Here is a 20,053-nt window from a genome sequence, read left to right on the forward strand (position 1 = left end):
GGTAATGCTATGCGTCTGGTGGGGCTAGCATCGACCCGTCTGCTCCTACACAATAGAACCTGCTTTAATAAGATACAAGAGCTGACCAGAGTGGCTATGGTAGCAGGTTTTATTGACCTGTAGGCTTTTCCCAAGTCCTCAGTCTACAGACATGATGATATAGAGCCTGAAGAAGACAGAGTCGGCTGGTTGGTGGGTTGGTCGTCTGGTTGGTGAGCTGGTTGCCTAATTGGTGGGTTGGTCGGCTGGTTGGTGGGTTGGATGACTGGTTGGTGGGTTGGCTGGCTGGTTGGTGGGTGGGTGGGTTGGTCAACTGGTTGGTTGATTGGTCAACTGGTTGGTTGATTGGTCAACTGGTTGGTTGATTGGTCAACAGGTTGGTGGGTTGGTCGCCTAGTTGGTGGGTTGGTCGGCTGGTTGGTGAGTTGGTTGCCTAGTTGGTGGGTTGGTCGGCTGGTTGGTGAGTTGGTTGCCTAGTTGGTGTGTTGGTCGGCTGGTTGGTGGGTTGGATGACTGGTTGGTGGGTTGGTCGGCTGGTTGGTGGGTTGGTCGGCTGGTTGTTTGATTGGTCAACGGGTTGGTGGGTTGGTCGGCTGGTTGGTGGGTTGGATGGCTGGTTTGTTGGTTGGTCGGGCGGTTGGTGGGTTGGTCAGCTGGTAGGTTGGTCAATAGGTTAATGGGTGGGTTGGCGGGTTCGTCTGCTGTTTGGTGGGTGGGTTAGTCGACTGGTTGGTGGGTTGTTCAACAGGTTGGTATTTTGGTTGCCTGGTTGGTGAGTTAGTCTTCTGGTTGGTGGGGTGGTTGATAGGTTGGAAGGTTGGATGGCTTGTTGGTGGGTTGGTCTTGTGTTTGTTTCCGTGGTTGATAGGTTGGTGGGTTAGTCGGCTGGTTGGTGGGTTAAGTCGGCTGGTTGGTGGGTTAGTCAGCTGGTTGGTGGGTTTGTAGTTTTCCTCTGGACATGTAGGAGTATCTTACAGAACTCTGCATGCAGAGTTTCAATGGGGTGTTTGTCCTATTTGATGAAATCTTGTTTTGACATATTCATTTAGTTTTATACAAAAATTCATAGGTATTTAAATTTGAATTAGCTTTTTAATGACGTAGAATGCCCTGCGTGCTTTCTCTCTCAGTTGATTCACTACCTCATTAAGGTGTCCAGTTGAGCTTATTTTTAAACCTAAGTAATTGTAGTGTGTGCAGTACTCTATATATTTTGTACCAATTGTGAACTTTGGTCTAATTCCCTGAGATCTGGATCTTCTCTGGAAAATCATTATTTTTGCGGGTTTACTGCCAGGGCCCAGGTCTGGCAGGACTGCTCTAGCAGGTCCAGGCCCTGCTGTAGGCCATGTGCTGTGGGTGACAGCAGGCCTAGGTCATCTGCGAAGAGTAGGCATTTAATTTCTGAATTGTGGAGACTAGCACCAGGGGCTGAGGATTTTTCTAGAAGAGTGGCCAATTCATTGATGTAAATATTGAAGAGTGCAGGGCTCAGATTGCAACCCTGACAAAGGCCCCACCCCTGGTTAAAGAATTCTGTTATTTTCTTGCCAATGTTAATGCTGCATGTATTGCCAGTATACATTGCTTTAATTATGTCACATGTTTTACCCCCTACACCACTGTCAATAACTTTGTAGAACAGTCCTGTATGCCAAATAGAATCAAATGCTTTTTGGAAGTCGATAAAGCAAGCGTATGTTTTGGTATTATTTTGGTGGACGTGTTTATCTATCAGGGCATGTACGGTGTAAATATGATCAGTTGTGCAATGTTTTGGTATAAATGCAATTTGGATTTTACACAAGACATTGTGCTTATTAAGGAAGTTTAGAACTCTTACATTGATAATACTACAGAAAACCTTCCCCAGGTTACTGTTCACACAAATGCCTCTGTAATTGTTAGGGTCAAATGTGTCTCCGTTCTTAAAGATTGTGGTTATGAGACCTTGATTCCAGATGTCAGGGAAATAACCTACACTCAGGATCAAATTAAACAGTTTTAATATAGCCAATTGAAATGTTGTACTAGTGAGTTTGAGCATCTCATTTAGGATGCCATCAGGTCCGCATGCTTTTTTAAATTTGAGAGCCTGAAGATTCTTATAGAGCTCCTGGTCAGTAATCGGGGAGTCCAATGGATTTTGATCGTCCTTTATAGCTTTTTCTAATCCATTAAACTTCTCATCAATTTGGCGTTGTTCTGCGTTTGTGTCAATTTGAACGGTGTTGTAGAGTGTTTTAAAATGGGTGTCAATATGTCACCATTTTGTATTGCTAATTCCTCTTGTTTAGATTTTTTTTGTCTTTTCCAATTTTGCCAGAAATTGTGTGTGTTTATGGACTCCTCAATTAGTGTCAGCTGCTTGCTGTTGTACTGTGCTTTTTGGTTCTGAGTGTATGTTTATAGAGTTTTACAGTCTCACAGTAATGAAGGCGTAATTCTCCATTATTTGGGTCACTGTGCTTTTGGTTGGATAGTGTTCTAAGTTATTCCTTATAATTTTACAATCTGCATCAAACCAGTTGTCATCTGATCTTTAAAAAACGGCTTCTTTTGCCGTTAGCCTGAATATATAGTTGATGTTTTGTACTGCCATATTGAGGCCTTCTTTACTATGAGTGAATGTGGTATCCAGAAAGTTATCCAATAGTGTTTGGATATTTTGGTTACAGGTTTCTTTCTGGTATTTTTCTGTGCGGTTTTCTCTCTGTCTGTCTTTCGCTCTATGTCTCTCTCTTTCTCTCTATATCTCTCTCTTTCTCTCTTGCTCTTTCTCCCTGTCTCTCTAATTCTCTCTGTCTCTCTTTCTCTCTATGTCTCTCTCTTTCTCTCTATATCTCTCTCTTTCTCTCTTTCTCTCTTTCTCTTTCTCTCTGTCTCTCTAATTCTCTCTGTCTCTCTTTCTCTCTGTCTCTCTCTTTCTCTCTATATCTCTCTATGTCTCTCTTTCTCTCTATATATCTCTCTTTCTCTCTGTCTCTCTATATCTCTTTCTTTCTCTCTATGTCTCTCTTTCTCTCTATATCTCTCTCTTTCTCTCTCTCTTTATCTCTGTCTCGCTCTTTCTCTATATATCTCTCTCTTTCTCTCTATGTCTCTCTCGTTCTCTCTATATCTCTCTCTTTCTCTCTCTCTCTCTTTCTCTCTGTCTCTCTCTTTCTCTCTATATCTCTCTCTTTCTCTCCCTCTTTCTCTCTGTCTCTTTCTCTATATCTCTCACTCTCTTTCTCTCTCTCTTTCTCTCTATATCTCTCTCTTTCTCTCTTTCTCTCTATGTCTCTCTATTTCTCTCTATACCTCTCTCTTTCTCTCTCTCTTTCTCTCTGTCTCTCTTTCTCTATATATATCTCTCTTTCTCTCTCTCTTTCTCTCTGTCTCTCTCTTTCTCTCTATATATCTATCTCTTTCTCTCTCTCTTTCTCTCTGTCTCTCTTTCTCTCTATATCTCTCTCTCTCTTTCTCTCTCTCTCTATTTCTCTCTCTCTTTCTCTCTATATCTTTCTCTCTCTTTCTCTCTATATCTTTCTCTCTCTTTCTCTCTATATCTCTCTCTTTCTCTCTCTTTCTCTCTGTCTCTTTTTCTTTCTGTCTTTCTTTCTCTCTGTCTCTCTCTTTCTCTACATATCTCTCTCTTTCTGTCTTTCTTTCTCTCTTTCTCATTGTCTCTCTTTCTTCCTCTCTATTTCTCTCTATTTATCTCTCTCTCTCTTTCTCTCTCTTTCTCTCTCTTTCTTTCTCTCTCTCTCTCTCTCACTCTCTCTCTCTCTCTCTCTCTCTCTTTCTATGTCTTTCTCTGTCGGTCTCCCTCTATCTTTCTCTGTCTTTCTCTGTCGGTCTCTCTCTCTCTCTTTTTCTTTCTCCGTCGGTCTCTCTCTCTCTCTCTTTTTCTTTCTCTTTCTCTCTCTCTCTCTCTCTCTCTCTCTCTCTCTGTCTCTCTCTCTCTGTCTTTCTCTGTCGGTCTCTCTCTGTTTCTCTGTCTCTCTCAATTCAATTTAAGGGGTTTATTTTAATGGGAACATGTTTACATTGCCATAGCAAGTGAAATAGATAATAAACTAAATTGAAATAAACAAACCCAAATTAACGGTAAACATCACACTCACAAAAATTCCAAAATAATAATGACATGTCAAATGTCATATTATGTGCAAATAGTTAAAGTACAAAAAGGAAAATAAATAAACATAAATATGAGTTGTATTTACAATGGTGTTTGTTCTTCACTGGGTGCCCTTTTCTTGTGGCAACAGGCCACAAATATTACTGCTGTAATGGCACACTGTGGTATTTCACCCAATAGATAGTTTATAGTTTATCAAATGTGAGTTTGTTTTTGAAGTCATTGTGAGTCTGTGTTATCCGAGGGAAATATGTGTCTCTAATATGGTCATACATTTGGCGAGAGGTTAGGAAGTGCAGCTCAGTTTCCACCTCATTTTGTTGTCAGTGTGAACATAGCCAGTCTTCTCTTGAGCAAGGCTCACTGAGTCTGTACATAGTCAAAGCTTTCCTTAAGTCTGGGTCAGTCACAGTGGTCAAGTATTCTGTCACTGTGTGCTCTCTGTTTAGGGCCAAATAACATTCTAGTTTGCTCTGTTTTTTTCTCTCTTGTTTTCTCATGATTTGGTTGGGTCTAATTGTGTTGCTGTCCTGGGACTCTACGGGGTGTGTTTGTGAACAGAGCCCAAGGATCAGCTTGCTTAAAGGACTCTTCTCCAGGTTCATCTCTCTGTAGGTGATGGCTTTGTTATGGACGGTTTGGGAATCACTTCATTTTAGGTGGTTGTAGAATTTATCAGCTCTTTTCTGGATTTTGATCATTAGTGGGTATCGGCCTTATTCTGCTCTGCATGCATTATTTGGTGTTTTACGTTGTAACTCAATTCCGTCAATCTTACTCCACTTTGTTCCCTCTGAACGGCTCAGACGTCTCTCTATAACACAAACTTCTGTACATTCGTAAAGTGCTGATGTGGTCCTTTAGGCATCCAAATATATCACAGAGGGGTGTCTCACTGCTGGATCTGTGTCTATAACACTCTCCTCTGCACATGGCCTCTCTCTTTCTTGCTCGCACCGCGGGAAACGTATAGCCTAGATAATGCAGCCATTAAAACCTGGGGTTTATTATCAAATGTATCAAAATGGCCTTGCCTTCTTGCCGTCTTGCCGTCTCTCCCTCGTCGTCTTTTTGTGTGTCTAAGAACAGGTGATAGAAGCATTTTTAGGTTTCACAGTTATGGAGCTGTGGACGATTGTTCCCAAGGACTTTCAAGCTACGCTAGTAGCTTTCGTTTTGTCTTCAAGTGCAGGGTAGAGAAGAGTTTTACAACATAAGTCATTTGCAGCACATTGTCTTCCCACACAGATCTGTTATACGGTAAATGGGTTGTTTAACTCACTGTAATACAGTGTTAGTGGAGTGCATAGTTACACTTTGTTATCGGGAAGGACACTGAAGTGTTCATTGTATAAGTTAAAAGAGATCTCCATACAGAATTTGAACCCATAACCTCCCGAGTTGTAGTTTTCTAGGTGTTCGTGACCCAAATAGTGTGAGGGGAGAAGAGGGATTGGGAGACAGAACTACCGTAAGAAGGGAGAACTGAAAAGAGGTATCCAGTGCTCTTAACTCTATAGGCTTTCCACCAAACAGACCACTATCCCCTTTCACTCCAGAGTAAGCAGTCCTGGAATTGTGTCATTTGGCGAGCAAGCAGAAATGAATGAACGGTCTGTAGAGAAGAAGTGGCATCTCATTTCCTCTTTCTTTTCTCCTTTTAGTTTGTTCTCCTAAAGTTTGGTGGGTAGGAGAGCAGGGCGTCCATTACCAGTAGAGTGGAGAGCAGGGATGCTCTGAACTGGCTCAGCTGGCTCTGGTTACTGAGGTCTGTGTTCAAGAGAACAGAATGTGTGTGTATATGTGTGTATTTTTAATAGAAATACATTTTAGGTCCCCACGAGGATAGAAGAACATAATGTATGTGTATATTATGTGTGTGTCTGTGTGACTCAGTGGTTCTGTGGATTGCAGTAGCATTGCCAAACAGGGAGGAGTCAAAGAACTCCAGAGTTGTCCACTGTCGACCAAACATCACTAATACCCACTGTGCTTTTGTCCACTGTAATTCCCATTGAACTCCAGAGTTGTCCACTGTCGACCAAACATCACTGTTACCCACTGTGCTTTTGCCCACTGTAATTCCCATTGAACTCCAGAGTTGTCCACTGTCGACCAAACATCACTGTTACCCACTGTGCTTTTGTCCACTGTAATTCCCATTGAACTCCAGAGTTGTCCACTGTCGACCAAACATCACTATTACCCACTGTGCTTTTGTCCACTGTAATTCCCATTGAACTCCAGAGTTGTCCACTGTCGACCAAACATCACTATTACCCACTGTGCTTTTGCCCACTGTAATTCCCATTGAACTCCAGAGTTGTCCACTGTCGACCAAACATCACTATTACCCACTGTGCTTTTGTCCACTGTAATTCCCATTGAACTCCAGAGTTGTCCACTGTCGACCAAACATCACTATTACCCACTGTGCTTTTGCCCACTGTAATTCCCATTGAACTCCAGAGTTGTCCACTGTCGACCAAACATCACTGTTACCCACTGTGCTTTTGCCCACTGTAATTCCCATTGAACTCCAGAGTTGTCCACTGTCGACCAAACATCACTATTACCCACTGTGCTTTTGCCCACTGTAATTCCCATTGAACTCCAGAGTTGTCCACTGTGACCAAACATCACTATTACCCACTGTGCTTTTGCCCACTGTAATTCCCATTGAACTCCAGAGTTGTCCACTGTCGACCAAACATCACTATTACCCACTGTGCTTTTGCCCACTGTAATTCCCATTGAACTCCAGAGTTGTCCACTGTCGACCAAACATCACTATTACCCACTGTGCTTTTGCCCACTGTAATTCCCATTGAACTCCAGAGTTGTCCACTGTCGACCAAACATCACTATTACCCACTGTGCTTTTGCCCACTGTAATTCCCATTGAACTCCAGAGTTGTCCACTGTCGACCAAACATCACTATTACCCACTGTGCTTTTGCCCACTGTAATTCCCATTGAACTCCAGAGTTGTCCACTGTCGACCAAACATCACTATTACCCACTGTGCTTTTGCCCACTGTAATTCCCATTGAACTCCAGAGTTGTCCACTGTCGACCAAACATCACTATTACCCACTGTGCTTTTGCCCACTGTAATTCCCATTGAACTCCAAACACAACTCATGTCTTTATCATTAATCTATTCTCTCAGTTGGCCTTGACTGAAACCTCACATTATTATCCCAGCTCAATATGCACACAACAATGTCATGATTTATAATGGGAACTTTAGAAAAGCTGAATTTTGACTCTATTCCCTGGCTCCCATAGTATTTAAACTTTCAGACTTCTTTGTATTTCTTTCTCCTCTCTTTCTCTCTTTCTCTTTTTCTCTCGTTCAGCAGCTCTCCCTCTTTTCTCCTCTTGTTCTCATTGGTCTGTGCTACACCCATCTCTTGTAGGCCCAGGCTGTATTCTCAGGTGAGCTGTAGTGTAGAGACATAGATCTAAGTCCTCCGAGTGTTTGCAGATGTCAGAAATAAAAGGAGGATAAACAAACTAAATGAGTCAAGGCGACCCATTGTTGTTCCTCCGAAATCCCCAACCTTTTTCGCTTTCCCCCAATCCTGAGAGAGTTGTTCAGAGCTTTGAGCTCCCCCAGTGAGTAATCTGAGTTAGTTGTGTGTGTGTGTGTGTGTGTGTGTGTGTGTGTGTGTGTGTGTGTGTGTGTGTGTGTGTGTGTGTGTGTGTGTGTGTGTGTGTGTGTGTGTGTGTGTGTGTGTGTGTGTGTGTGTGTGTGTGTGTGTGTGTGTGTGTGTGTGTGTGTGTGTGTGTGCTGCCAATGCTTAGCTAGCGATTATTGTTATCATGTCTTAGTGAGAGGCCCCCTCTCTTCCCTTTCAAGAGTGACTTTTGCTTGTGTCTTTATAGTGAGCGTGTGAACGCAGCTATACATCCCATCTCTCACAGTAAAAATGCACTGTAAGTAGCTTATCATTCATAATGGCAGGGCTAGAGTTGAAAGGAGATAGCATGCATGATACCCATCAACTGTAGACAGAGAGAATATAGTAATGCCATATTTTAGTATTGTGCTATACTTCAGGGAATCATTTAAAAAAAAAAGACTAACAGTTAAGCTGTTTCAACATTTTATTTGCTATATATCTGTAATATGCAGATTATGAATACATTTTAAATATCCTTTAATATCAGCTTCAAGCGGGTTATTTGAATTCGTAATGAATATAGTAATTCCTTGCTTATGGTATAGTAATGTAAGCCATGGTGCCTCTGTGATTGACATTGTTTACTGATGGTATAGTTTCCTTAGGCTTTTCATTCACATCAGTAGCATAAATAAATAAATAAAGAGTGTGCAAAGCTGTCATCAAGGCAAAGGGTGGCTACTTTGAAGAATCTCAAATCTCAAATATATTTTGATTTGTTTAACACTTATTTGGTTAATACATGATTCCATGTGTTATTTCATGGTTTTGATGTCTTTACTATTATTCAACAATGTAGAAAATAGTAAAAATAAAGAAAAACCCTTGAATGAGTAGGTGTGTCCAAACCTTTAACTGGTACTGTATAGATATAGAATTTCGAACCATATTATATAGTCTACTATGTATCAGAAAGTATTCACACCCCTTGACTTTTTCCACATTTTGTTGTGTTACAGTTTGAATTTAAAATGGATTACATTTAGATTTTGTGTCCTACACACGATACCTCATAATGTCAAAGTGGAATTATGTTTTTAGACATTTTTAAAAATGAATAAAACATGTAAAGCTGCAGTTTCTTGAGTCAATAAGTATTCAACAACTTTGTTATGGAAAGCCTTAATACGTTCAGGTGTAAAAAATATGCTTAACAAGTCACATAATACCTTGGATGGACTCATTCTGTGGGTGTTTAACATGATTTTTGGATGATTACCTCATCTCTGTACCCCATACACACAATTATCTTTAAGGTTTTGTCAGTCTATCAGTGAATTTCAAACAGATTCAACCACAAAGACCAGGGAGGGTTTCCAATGCCTTGCAAAGGGCACCTAGATGGTAGATGTATAAAAATAACAAATGCAGACATTGAATATCCCTTTGAGCATGGTGAAGTTATTCATTACACTTTGGATGGTGTATCAATACACCCAGTCACTACAAAGATACAGGCGTCCCTCCTAACTCAGTTGCCAGAGAGGAAGGAAACCTCTCAGGGATTTCACCACGAGGCCAACGGTGACTTTAAAACAGTTACAGAGTTGAATGGCTGTGATAGGACAAAACTGAAGATGGATCAACAACATTGTAATTACTCCATAATACTGACCTAATTGACAGAGTGAAAAGAAGGAAACCTGTACAAAATACACATATTCAAAAACAAGCATCCTTTTTGCAATAAGGCACTAAATTAATACTGCAAAAAACGTTGCAAAGAAATTAAGTTTTTGTCCTGAATGTCCCAAATGTTATGTTTGGGACAAATCCAACAGGAGAGGAGGCCCGCATTGTTATTAGTGTTAGTTGAAGGAAATACTGCCTGGTCTAGGTACCTGTGGCCTTGGGGATACTACAGAGAGCAGAGGACATAAAATGTTCCCCGTCTGTCACTCCTGGCAAGCCTCACCATTGGCTGCTCTCCCATCTGCCCTCCCACCTGCCTTCCCTTTTTAATATAGCAAGTTAGGGTGTGTATTTTCTAACTTGCATTTGACTGACAGCAGGAGAGGGCCATTCACAGTGGGCGGTCTCTCCTGGCAAAACCTTTCATTGGCTGTCCACAAGCTGCTGTCCCTCCACCTGCTACTTCACGTTAAATATAATACCCATTTGTCTGAGAGCATGACAAGGCCTGTTGGCTGTTTCTCCAGAGATCGTTCCCCATTGGCCATCTTCCATCTGCCCACCCACCTGTCCCCCAAAATTAAGCAGAGGGGGGTGTGATCCTGGGATACCCTGTTTGACTGACAGCGGGAATGGGCCAATCCTAACCGCAGGTGGTCAATGCTCAACCAACCATGGCTGATGAAAACGAAAGTGATGTCCCAATACTCTGTGGTGGCCTGGCTTTCCTTTTCATGAGTTGTCTATGTTTGGAGGTTTATCAACTTAGATCACGCCATAATGGAAGTACAATATCACTTTTGCATGGTGTGTGTATAGTAGTAGGCATTGCAGGAACATTAGTGTTGAGGCTAGAAATGTATTTGACTCTTTGCCTTCATGGTAAATTACCAGTAAACATTTAAATACCCCCAATATAATTATCCAATGCTATAACACATATAACACAAACTAATATCCTGTTATGAGGTTAAACTTTGAGAGGTGTAGCATTTTCCTATTAGCGGACGAGCTAACATTCCTCTTCATCACAGGAGTGAGTGTTCAATAAAGCATAATGTGATTGGAGAGATCGTTATATGTGGGCCAAATTTCATAGCAGTGTTTACCTCATCTGGCCAATGATGAAGCTTCCCTCATGATCTAATTACACTGATCTGATTGGGTAATGATGTTGGTGTGGGCCGGATATGGGCCTCTCTCTCTATTCTGTTCTATTCTCTTCTCCGTTGTTCCTGTCGCTCTCCTGTCCTTTTTCATCCTCCTCTTTCTTATATTTCATTAAAGTGTATATGGAAATGTTTATAGATTGTGTTCCATGATGAGGTATAGTAGTCTCTTCAGTAGTTGCATATCTGAGAAACTGCATTCAAAGTTACAGAGGCATTAATATCATACCCCCTAAAAAAAATTCAAATCTCCAATGTTATAGTAAATGTGATTGGGTTAGCATGTCTTGGTACGGTATGATATGTGATATTTGTGTATCTGTAACTTCCTCACTCATCATTATTCACAATTCATTCAGCACTATCCCTAATCATGGTAGCATCCACATTAATGTAGAAGTGTTTAGAATTCTATTCTATTCTTATTTACAATAAAAGTGACTCAAAAGACAAAATACATTATTTTACCATTCATTTTTATTGGGCACAAAATAATCTGAAACGCAACCAAAACCAACAGCAAATGCATCCAACAAGTCACACACTTGATGTAATTATCGCATGCTAGGAATATGGGACCAAATACTACACTTTTGACTACTTAAATCACATACACTGTAAGTGAATTTGTTCCAATACTTTTACTCACCTTTACTCACCTAACAGCAAAGGACCTTATGAAGATGCTGGAGGAATAAGAATAAGAATTTGTTTGTACTCACCTACAAAAAGGCCAAATAAGAGTTTGTTCTTAACTGACTTGCCTAGTTAAATAAAGGTTAAATAAAATAATAATAATAAATAAATAAACATGGGGGGACAACAGTTAGTCAGAAGTTTACATACACCTTAGCCAACTACATTTAAACTCAGTTTTTCCACAATTCCTGACATTTAATCCTAGTAAAAATTCCCTGTCTTAGGTCAGTTAGGATCACCACTTTATTTTAAGAATGTGAAATGTCAAAATAATAGTATAGAGAATGATTTAGTGGGTCAGAAGTTTACATACACTCAATTAGTATTTGGTAGCATTGCCTTTAAATTGTTTAACTTGGGTCAAACGTTTTGAGTAGCCATCCAGGAGCTTCCAACAATAAGTTGTGTGAATTTTGTCCCATTCCTCCTGACAGAGCTGTTGGAACTGAGTCAGGTTTGTAGGTCTCATTCCTCCTGACAGAGCTGTTGGAACTGAGTCAGGTTTGTAGGCCCATTCCTCCTGACAGAGCTGGTGGAACTGAGTCAGGTTTGTAGGTCTCCTTGCTCGCACACACTTTTTCAGTTCTGCCCACAAATGTTCTATGGGATTGAGGTCAGGGCTTTGTGATGGCCACACCAACACCTTGACTTTGTTGTCCTTAAGCCATTTTGCCATAACTTTGGAAGTATTCTTGGGGTCATTGTCCATTTGGAAGACCCCTTTGCGACCAAGCTTTAACTTCCTGACTGATGTCTTGAGATGTTGCTTCAATATATCCACATAATTTCCCTTTCTCATGATGCCAGCTATTTTGTGAAGTGCACCTGTCCCTCCTACAGCAAAGCACCCCCACAACATGATACTGTCACCCCCGTGCTTCACAGTTGGACTGGTGTTCTTCGGCTTGCAAGCATCCCCCTTTTTCCTCCAAACATAACGATGGTCATTATGGCCAAACCGTTCTATTTTTGTTTCATCAGACCAGAGGACATTTCACCAACAAGTATGATCCTTGTCCCCATGTGGAGTTGCAAACCGTAATCTGTCGTTTTTATGGCGGTTTTGGAGCAGTGGCTTCTTCCTTGCTGAGCGGCCTTTCAGGTTATGTCGATATAGGACTCGTTTTATTGTGGATATAGGTCCTTTGCTGTTGTTCTGGGATTCATTCGCACTTTTCGCACCAAAGTACGTTCATCTCTAGGAGACAGAATGCGTCTCCTACCTGAGCGGTATGACGGCTGCATGGTCCCATGGTGTTTATATTGTTTGTACAGATGAACGTGGTACCTTCAGGCATTTGGAAATTGCTCCCAAGGATGAACCAGACTTGTGGAGGTATACCATTTTCTTCTGAGGTCTTGGCTGATTTCTTTCGATTTTCCCATGATGTCAAGCAAAGAGGCACTGAGTTTGAAGGTAGGCCTTGAAATACATCCACAGGTACACCTCGAATTGACTCAAATTCTGTCAATTAGCCTATCAGAAGCTTCTCAAGTCATGACATTATTTTCTGGAATTTTCCAAAACTTTTAAAGGCACAGTCAACTTAGTGTATGCAAACTTCTGACTCACTGGAATTGTGATACAGTGAATCAGAAATGAAATAATCTGTCTGTAAACAATTGTTGGAAAAATGACTTGCGTCATGCACAAAGTAGATGTCCTAACCGACTTGCCAAAACTATAGTTTGCTGACAAGAAATTTGGGGAGTGGTTGAAAAACGAGTTTTAATGACTCCAACCTAAGTGTCGGTAAACCTCCGACAAAAAGTGCTGTAATTTCAAATCACATCAAATCCAATTTTATTTGATCACAAACACATATTTAGCAGATGTTATTGCGGGTGTAGCAAAATGCTTATGCTGGTAGCTCCAGCAGTGCAACAATTCCCAAAAATACACAAAAATGTAAAAGTAAAAAAATGGGAATGAAGAAATATAAATATTAGATGTCGGAGTGGCATTGACTAAGATGCAGTAGAATAGAATACAGAATATACTGTACATATGAGTTGAGTATAGCAGTATGTTAACATTATATAAACATTATTAAAGTGACTAGTGTTCCATTATTAAAGTGGCAATGATTCCAAGTCTATGTATATAGGGCAGCAGCCTCTAAGGTGCATGGTTGCGTAATGGGGTGAAAGCTGGCTGGTGGTGGCTATTTAACACGATGGCCTTGAGATAGAAGCTGTTTTTCAGTCTCTCGGTCCCAGCTTTGATGTACCTGTACTGACCTCGCCTTCTGGATGACAGCAGCGTGAACAGGCAGTGGCTCGGGTGGTTGTTGTCCTTGATGATCTTTATGACCTTCTTGTGACATCGGGTGGTGTAGGTGTCCTGGAGGGCAAGTAGCTTGCCCCCGGTGATGTGTTGGGCAGACCGCACCACTCTCTAGAGAGCCCTGTGGTTGCAGGCGTTGCAGTTGCCGTACCAGGTGGTGATACAGCCCAACAGGATGCTCTCAATTGTGCATCTATAAAAGTTTGTTAGGGTTTTAGGGAACAAGCCACATTTCTTCAGCCTCCTGAGGTTGAAGAGGTGCTGTTGTGCCTTCTTCACCACACTGTCTGTGTGGGTGGACCATTTCATATCGTCTGTGATGTGTACACCGAGGAACCTGAGGACCTTCTCCACCGGGATAAGGAGAGATTGAATATGTCCGTAAACACTCCAGCCAGCTGGTCTGAGCATGCTCTGAGGATGCGGCTAGAGATGCCGTCTGGACCGGCAGCCTTGCGAGGGTTAACACGGTTAAATATCTTACTCTTGTCGGCCGAGGAGAAGAAGAGCCCACAGTTCTTGGTAGTGGGCCGCGTCAGTGGCACTGTATTATCCTCAAAGTGGGTGAAGAAGGTGTTTAGCCCTATGGGAAGCAAGACGCTGGTGTCTGCGACGTGGCTGGTTTTCCCTTTGTAGTCCGGGATAAACGGTTCACCCGATATGGATGAAAATACATTTCAATTCCAAAGTGCAAGTGTACAGAACCAAAACAACAACAACGTGTAACTGTTTGTAGCTCACTGTATATCAGCTGCCTGCAGGTGTGGGTGTAGTGTAGTGTAGTGTCGGTGTGCATGCTTATTTTTTGTCTCTATTCACTCTGTGACGGTGACGGGACTAGCTAATTACAGTTACCCCCTCCTATCCCCATAGCAGATAGTGCACCAGTCAGGACCAAAGCCTTCTAGCACTAGCAGGCTGGGCCAAGCTGGTTCATTTAAGGTGATGGACACTGGGCCTACACACCTGCACAGACAGGACACACACAAACATATCACACAGCCACCCCAATACACAGGCAGGCATACACACATACACACACACACACACACATGCCTGCATGCACACAGACTGTTAGACATTCAGGGTCTATAAAGTCTTACTGGATTTAGTTATACAGTTTCGACCATACATTTGTTTAATCCTTTGAACTCACATTCTGAAATAGCCAATCAAACCAAAACAGAATAAGAAAATGGCACAAAACATTTCTCTGCCAATGGAACTTGGAAGCGTTGCTTTGTTCCTTTCTGTGAAAACAAACACATTCTGTAGGTGGAAATAGTCCTCTGTCATAATTAGCAGTCTGCCACTTCAGACACCACAGAACAACTTCCTTTACTAATTGAACTCTCTCTCTCTCTAAATACTTCTAAAGCCAGCAGTAAATACTGCAGTTTGGAACTATATTACAATGTGACTCATAGACAAATGGGCCTTAATTCATTACTATTTGTGGCTGTGTGTGTATATGGGTGGTTAGAGGGGTAGTGTGTGGGGGGTGCGTCTCTGTGTACGTGGCTGTGTGTGTATATGGGTGGTTAGAGGGGTAGTGTGTGGGGGGGGTGCGTCTCTGTGTACGTGTCTGTGTGTGCATGCGTGCATGTGTATGCGTGAATGTGAGCTTGTTTAAAGAGTGACTAACTTTAAAAAGCATTGAATCACTTTCAAAATAGTCTACTATATGTGGCATCGATATGAGTCAGAAACATTTATTCTAGTCTCAGAATTGACTACAAAATGTAAATAGGATCATTTTGTTCATAAAGTCAGTCTGGTCTAAAATGGAGTTTGGAGCCTCCCTGTGTCACATCGGGTAAGTGAAGGTTGGGTTTTGATATGTCCATTTCCCCACTGTCGTGTCTTTGGCATCATTAAAGTCAAGACTGTTATTTTATCAAATCGATTCTCTGTAATTATTATTATGTGATTAAACTAATCATGTAAATGTAATTATCTAGGAAGTCGGGGCACCAAGGAAAATCTTCAGATTACAAAGTTATAATTTTCCTAGTATAACTCTTCAGATATTTTAATATCTGATCAATTAGTCTTCTAATTAATGAATTATTCTTTACCTCACGTTAGTCTCATTCCAAATGTCGTAAATTGTTGGTTATCTGCATGAACCCAGCCTTTACTATGAATGTTCCATACATAAATTGTCTTAACCATTGAATTATTAACTAACTAAATAATCACAGAAATGTATAAACAAGTAGATATGGTGACAAGGAAATGATAGGGGAGGTTCCCTAGTGGGCTGAGCCGATATGACGGATTGGTGGACAAAGGGAAGTGGGTGTGGACTGAAAAGACAGGAAAGAACACAAGAGTCACTACACAGTTGATAATTATATGAACTAAAATGCTAATCCTTTGCACATCAACGCTCACTCATTCGGGAATAATTGCAATCAATATATATTTACGCCCAGTGTGTCATTGTAATCTCTGTTGGAATCGTCCGTCTGTCTGTTGGAGAGTCAGTTCATCATCGTCTCGCTCTCTGCTTCCCTGAAGATCAGTCTTTCATCGTTAGTATGGATACTTCAGAGTACCATTCAGAAATGTTCTCATAGCATAGATGTTTCGGCGGTTGTCGGTCTTCGCATCCCAGGTTGACATAATTTCTAGCTGCAGACTAGTAATTAGTATCTAACATTTGCTCTTATTCTGTCGGGATCGATAGTCTCAGAGTTGAACCATTTCCCCCTGTGTAGCCATTGCTTCACATGGTATGGTTAGGAATTCAACAACATTGTAACCTTAGCGGACACTGAGGTTTTTGTGGTCTGAAGAAGATTTCCTCAGGTGTTTTTTTATTTGTAACAATAGAAAAGGCTGTTCCATGATGCCAGATCATGTCTGTGCTCACGGGTGAGGGCCAATGACTGAGTTAAACTTTATTAAAGGTTTAACATCAATTTACAATTTACAATTTAGATCATTTCACAAATAGTTTAATCTTTACTCATTCATTTTATACAATAATTAGATGCAAACCCCATAATTGAGAATTGTACATATTCAGAGATATAGTTAATGCGTGTTTCTTGTCCTCTCTGAGGTCACCAAATGAAACACACTCATCATACCCGTCCCTTAAGTGTCCACAGACCATTCCCACCTTCTCACAAGTGGACATTTTATATCAAATCCTCATTTTGGGCATTTAGGGGTTCACTATGTGAAATCTTTTGTTCTCTCTGTGTGTCTCTTTCTGCATGGCCAGGAGGAGAGTCTCCTCCAGGAGTTTACGAGATGAGATAACAGAACCTGGATGTAGGAGAGAGAGAGGGGAAGCCACTAGCTATACCCAAAAAGGGCCACGTCATGACACCACTAACATGGGGTGAACAGCTGCGGATATTGCTCTCTATACAATAGCATAGACAGTGAGGCAAACCTGCTCAGTAGCTCCGACTGTTTACATAAGACAACGAGTCACACATTTTTTAAACTTGAGAACTACTGCACCACGCACCGTAGTTAGATGTAAAATTGTGCAACTAAAACATCCTTGGCAAGAATGTCAAAATTAATTATACATTTCTTGAGTTATCTTAGATTCATTCTGGGGATTATGAGGAAGTGAAATATGCTTCCGCGTCTACAGTGTCTCATGGGGGACAAACGTCATCAACCAAGCTGAATCGGTCAGGAAACACACCTCCAAGACTGAAATCTCATTTGTCTAATGAGCAACAGAAAAACACGTGCCAATCGGCGTTTTCAGTGGCTCTTTAACAATACATACTGTCATTCAACCCCAGAATTAAAGTTTTCATCTGTGGTCGTAACAGTTACGTAAACCTGTCAAGGACAAGGGGATGGCCAGCTAGAGACCACTTTGGTGCCATTGTGTTGAATAGGCCCATTAGTGCATCCAAATTGCATATGACTCATTTGAACTTTTCAAGTTTCTATGGTGGAGGAGGCTGTTACACAACACATAAGCTCCCTCTATCAGCTGTTTTTTAGCAAAGTAATGCCTTTTTGGAATATCAATCCTTTCTATCCCACTGGGCACACATAGATTTAATCAACGTTGTTTCCACATCATTTCAATGAAATGACTTTGAACCAATGTGGAATAGACGTTGAATTGATGTCTGTGCCCAGTGGGATCCTTTCTCTCCTCTTATGCCATGTGAGTCACTGTGGATAAGAGTGTCGGATAAACAAAACAATCTAATAAAATGCCAGTGTTACCTCTGTTGTGGCAAAGGCAGCCAACGTTACTGACTGTTGGTTGCTGAATACTTCCCGCAGCATAGGGGAGATAATACAACGGTTTCCTTAAATGCTAACCGGGCTCCGTATAATGCATCTAGGATCAGGTCCCCCCCGTCAATGATATATCATTAATTGTGCTCTAGAAGGTCAGACTGATTTTATATCAGCACTCCTACTCTGAGAAGTCTGATAAAGTACATATGACCCCGATTTCACGGTTAAAGAAACCACCACTTTAGACGTATGCTGGTTGAGTGAACTGCCTTCCCCTTAGATAGGCCAGCTGCAAAGTCAAAATTGTCTATATTGTAAAGATTCATTAAAACAAAAATGTGCAGATGTTATGACTTTGTGGCTGTGCCAGCTAGTGACAACTCTGTAGAGCTGCCTCCAGAACAAGATTCATGACGAAAAACGCTAACCTGCGAGACATACGGCCCCTGGTCTCTTCCTCTCTGTCTCCTCCATTATGTCCCCTCCTGGATTATACAAATGATCTGCTCTGCCTCTCTGCAACATTCATCTGGTATCTCTCTCTCTCCCCTGTCCTCCTCCAGGACCATGCAGAGATTAATTCCACCATGGTGCGCAGCGAGACCAACACAGCCCGCGTGGAGGGCCTCCGGGCGGGCACGGTCTACGTCGTGCAGGTGCGGGCCAGGACTGTGGCTGGCTTTGGCAAATACAGCGGCAAGATGTGCTTCCAAACCCTCACAGATGGTAAGGACCATGCAATAAGCCAAGAGGAGGAGGGGAGGCGAGGAGAGATGGTGGGGGATGGTGGTGGGGAGCTGCATGTGTTAGTTTGTGTGTGTGTGAGAGAAAGATAGAGAGTGTGGATAGAGACCAGGACGGTAGAGGGATTGTGAATGTGACAGTGGAGAGTGTGGATCACTGTCACAACATGTTTGTGAATGTTTCATAATGTATGAGATTGTGTGTCTATATGAGAGTTGAGATTGGTGGTTTTGAGCTTCTCTTCTTGTGTGTAACTGACTGTGCTTGATCCAAACTGCTTAACTAATTGGTTCTTCATTGAGCCTGTCTGTTGCTGAGCAGCTATCCCAGAATGCTTAGCTGTGATTAGTGGCTGATGTGATTAATTATTTGCCACTAGGGGTTGGATTGTTCAGGGGGGCGCAACATCTGCTGCACTGGTGTGTGAGTTTGGGTCCAGGTGTTCGTGTGTGGGCGTACTGTATTTCCTAAACACAGCATACGTCTTCTTTCCTATGCAATATACTGTCAGATGATTTACAACACTCCAGTAGAACTTACCCTTTGAGGCACAGATCTAGGATCAGCTTACCATCCCCGAATCCTAACCCTAACTAGGGCTGTCATGGTGACCGTAAACCACCACAACGGCAGTCACGAGTCATGGCCGCAGTAATATTCCCTATGACTGTTGGTCACGGTTATTCCAATCCAAAATAGGGCAAATTAATGGTACTGATGAGTAGTTTACCAAACTTGCTAAATGCCCTTTATTCACTCTCGAAATACCTCATGATTAAATTTGAATAATCTGAATGTTGAGGACAAATACTGATGGAAGTTAGAGTTCCCATAGCGAAAAGAACATGGGGAAGCCCCGGACCCAGTATGCATACATTTTTTAAACCTGTTCTGAAAGGACAACTGGTCTGATCCGAGTGAAGGAAGCAGCAGAAAAGCCAATTGTTTTGCTACTTTATTAAACGAGAGAGAGAGAGAGCGAGAGAGAGACTCTGTAGGCTATTAGGGTGCGGAGACTATACTGTGTGTGAATTTGTAAGACAAGGAAGGCTCAGAGTACTGGAGGGAGAGACCACTACCACTGTTATCTTGTGCTAGACTAACCTCTTGTTCGTTATTTATCCTTACATAGTACCCATCTTGACTGCATCAAACCTCGAGAAGCTAGCTAACTTGTCCTACAGTTAGCCTACACATAACTCCATTCAGATCATAGCGTACATAGCAGCCTACCTGTTGGCTTTTGGTCGTTGTAGCCTTTTTTTTTCATTTCACTTTTAATTCTGTCATTTTTATTCCATCTTCCATTGATTAGATATCCCCCAACGTTCTTGCTCGAGAAGCATAGCAACAATGCAGTTTCTGTCTTTCCGCTGGAAACACGAGGAACAGAACGCCTACCTTTTTTTGCGACCCTTTCCAAATCATCTGTATAGTTTCATCATGCAACTCTGTTTTGATTTCTAAGACATTA

At 41.7% G+C, this 20,053-nt stretch overlaps 1 pseudogene; it reads left to right on the plus strand.

Moving 5' to 3' along the window:
* LOC118395199 (ephrin type-B receptor 1-like) overlaps positions 1–20,053 on the plus strand; it is a 387,061-nt pseudogene that overhangs the window by 326,420 nt on the left and 40,588 nt on the right.

This window comes from Oncorhynchus keta, chromosome 15, assembly GCF_023373465.1.
Source record: "Oncorhynchus keta strain PuntledgeMale-10-30-2019 chromosome 15, Oket_V2, whole genome shotgun sequence".
Lineage (NCBI taxonomy): Eukaryota > Metazoa > Chordata > Actinopteri > Salmoniformes > Salmonidae > Oncorhynchus > Oncorhynchus keta.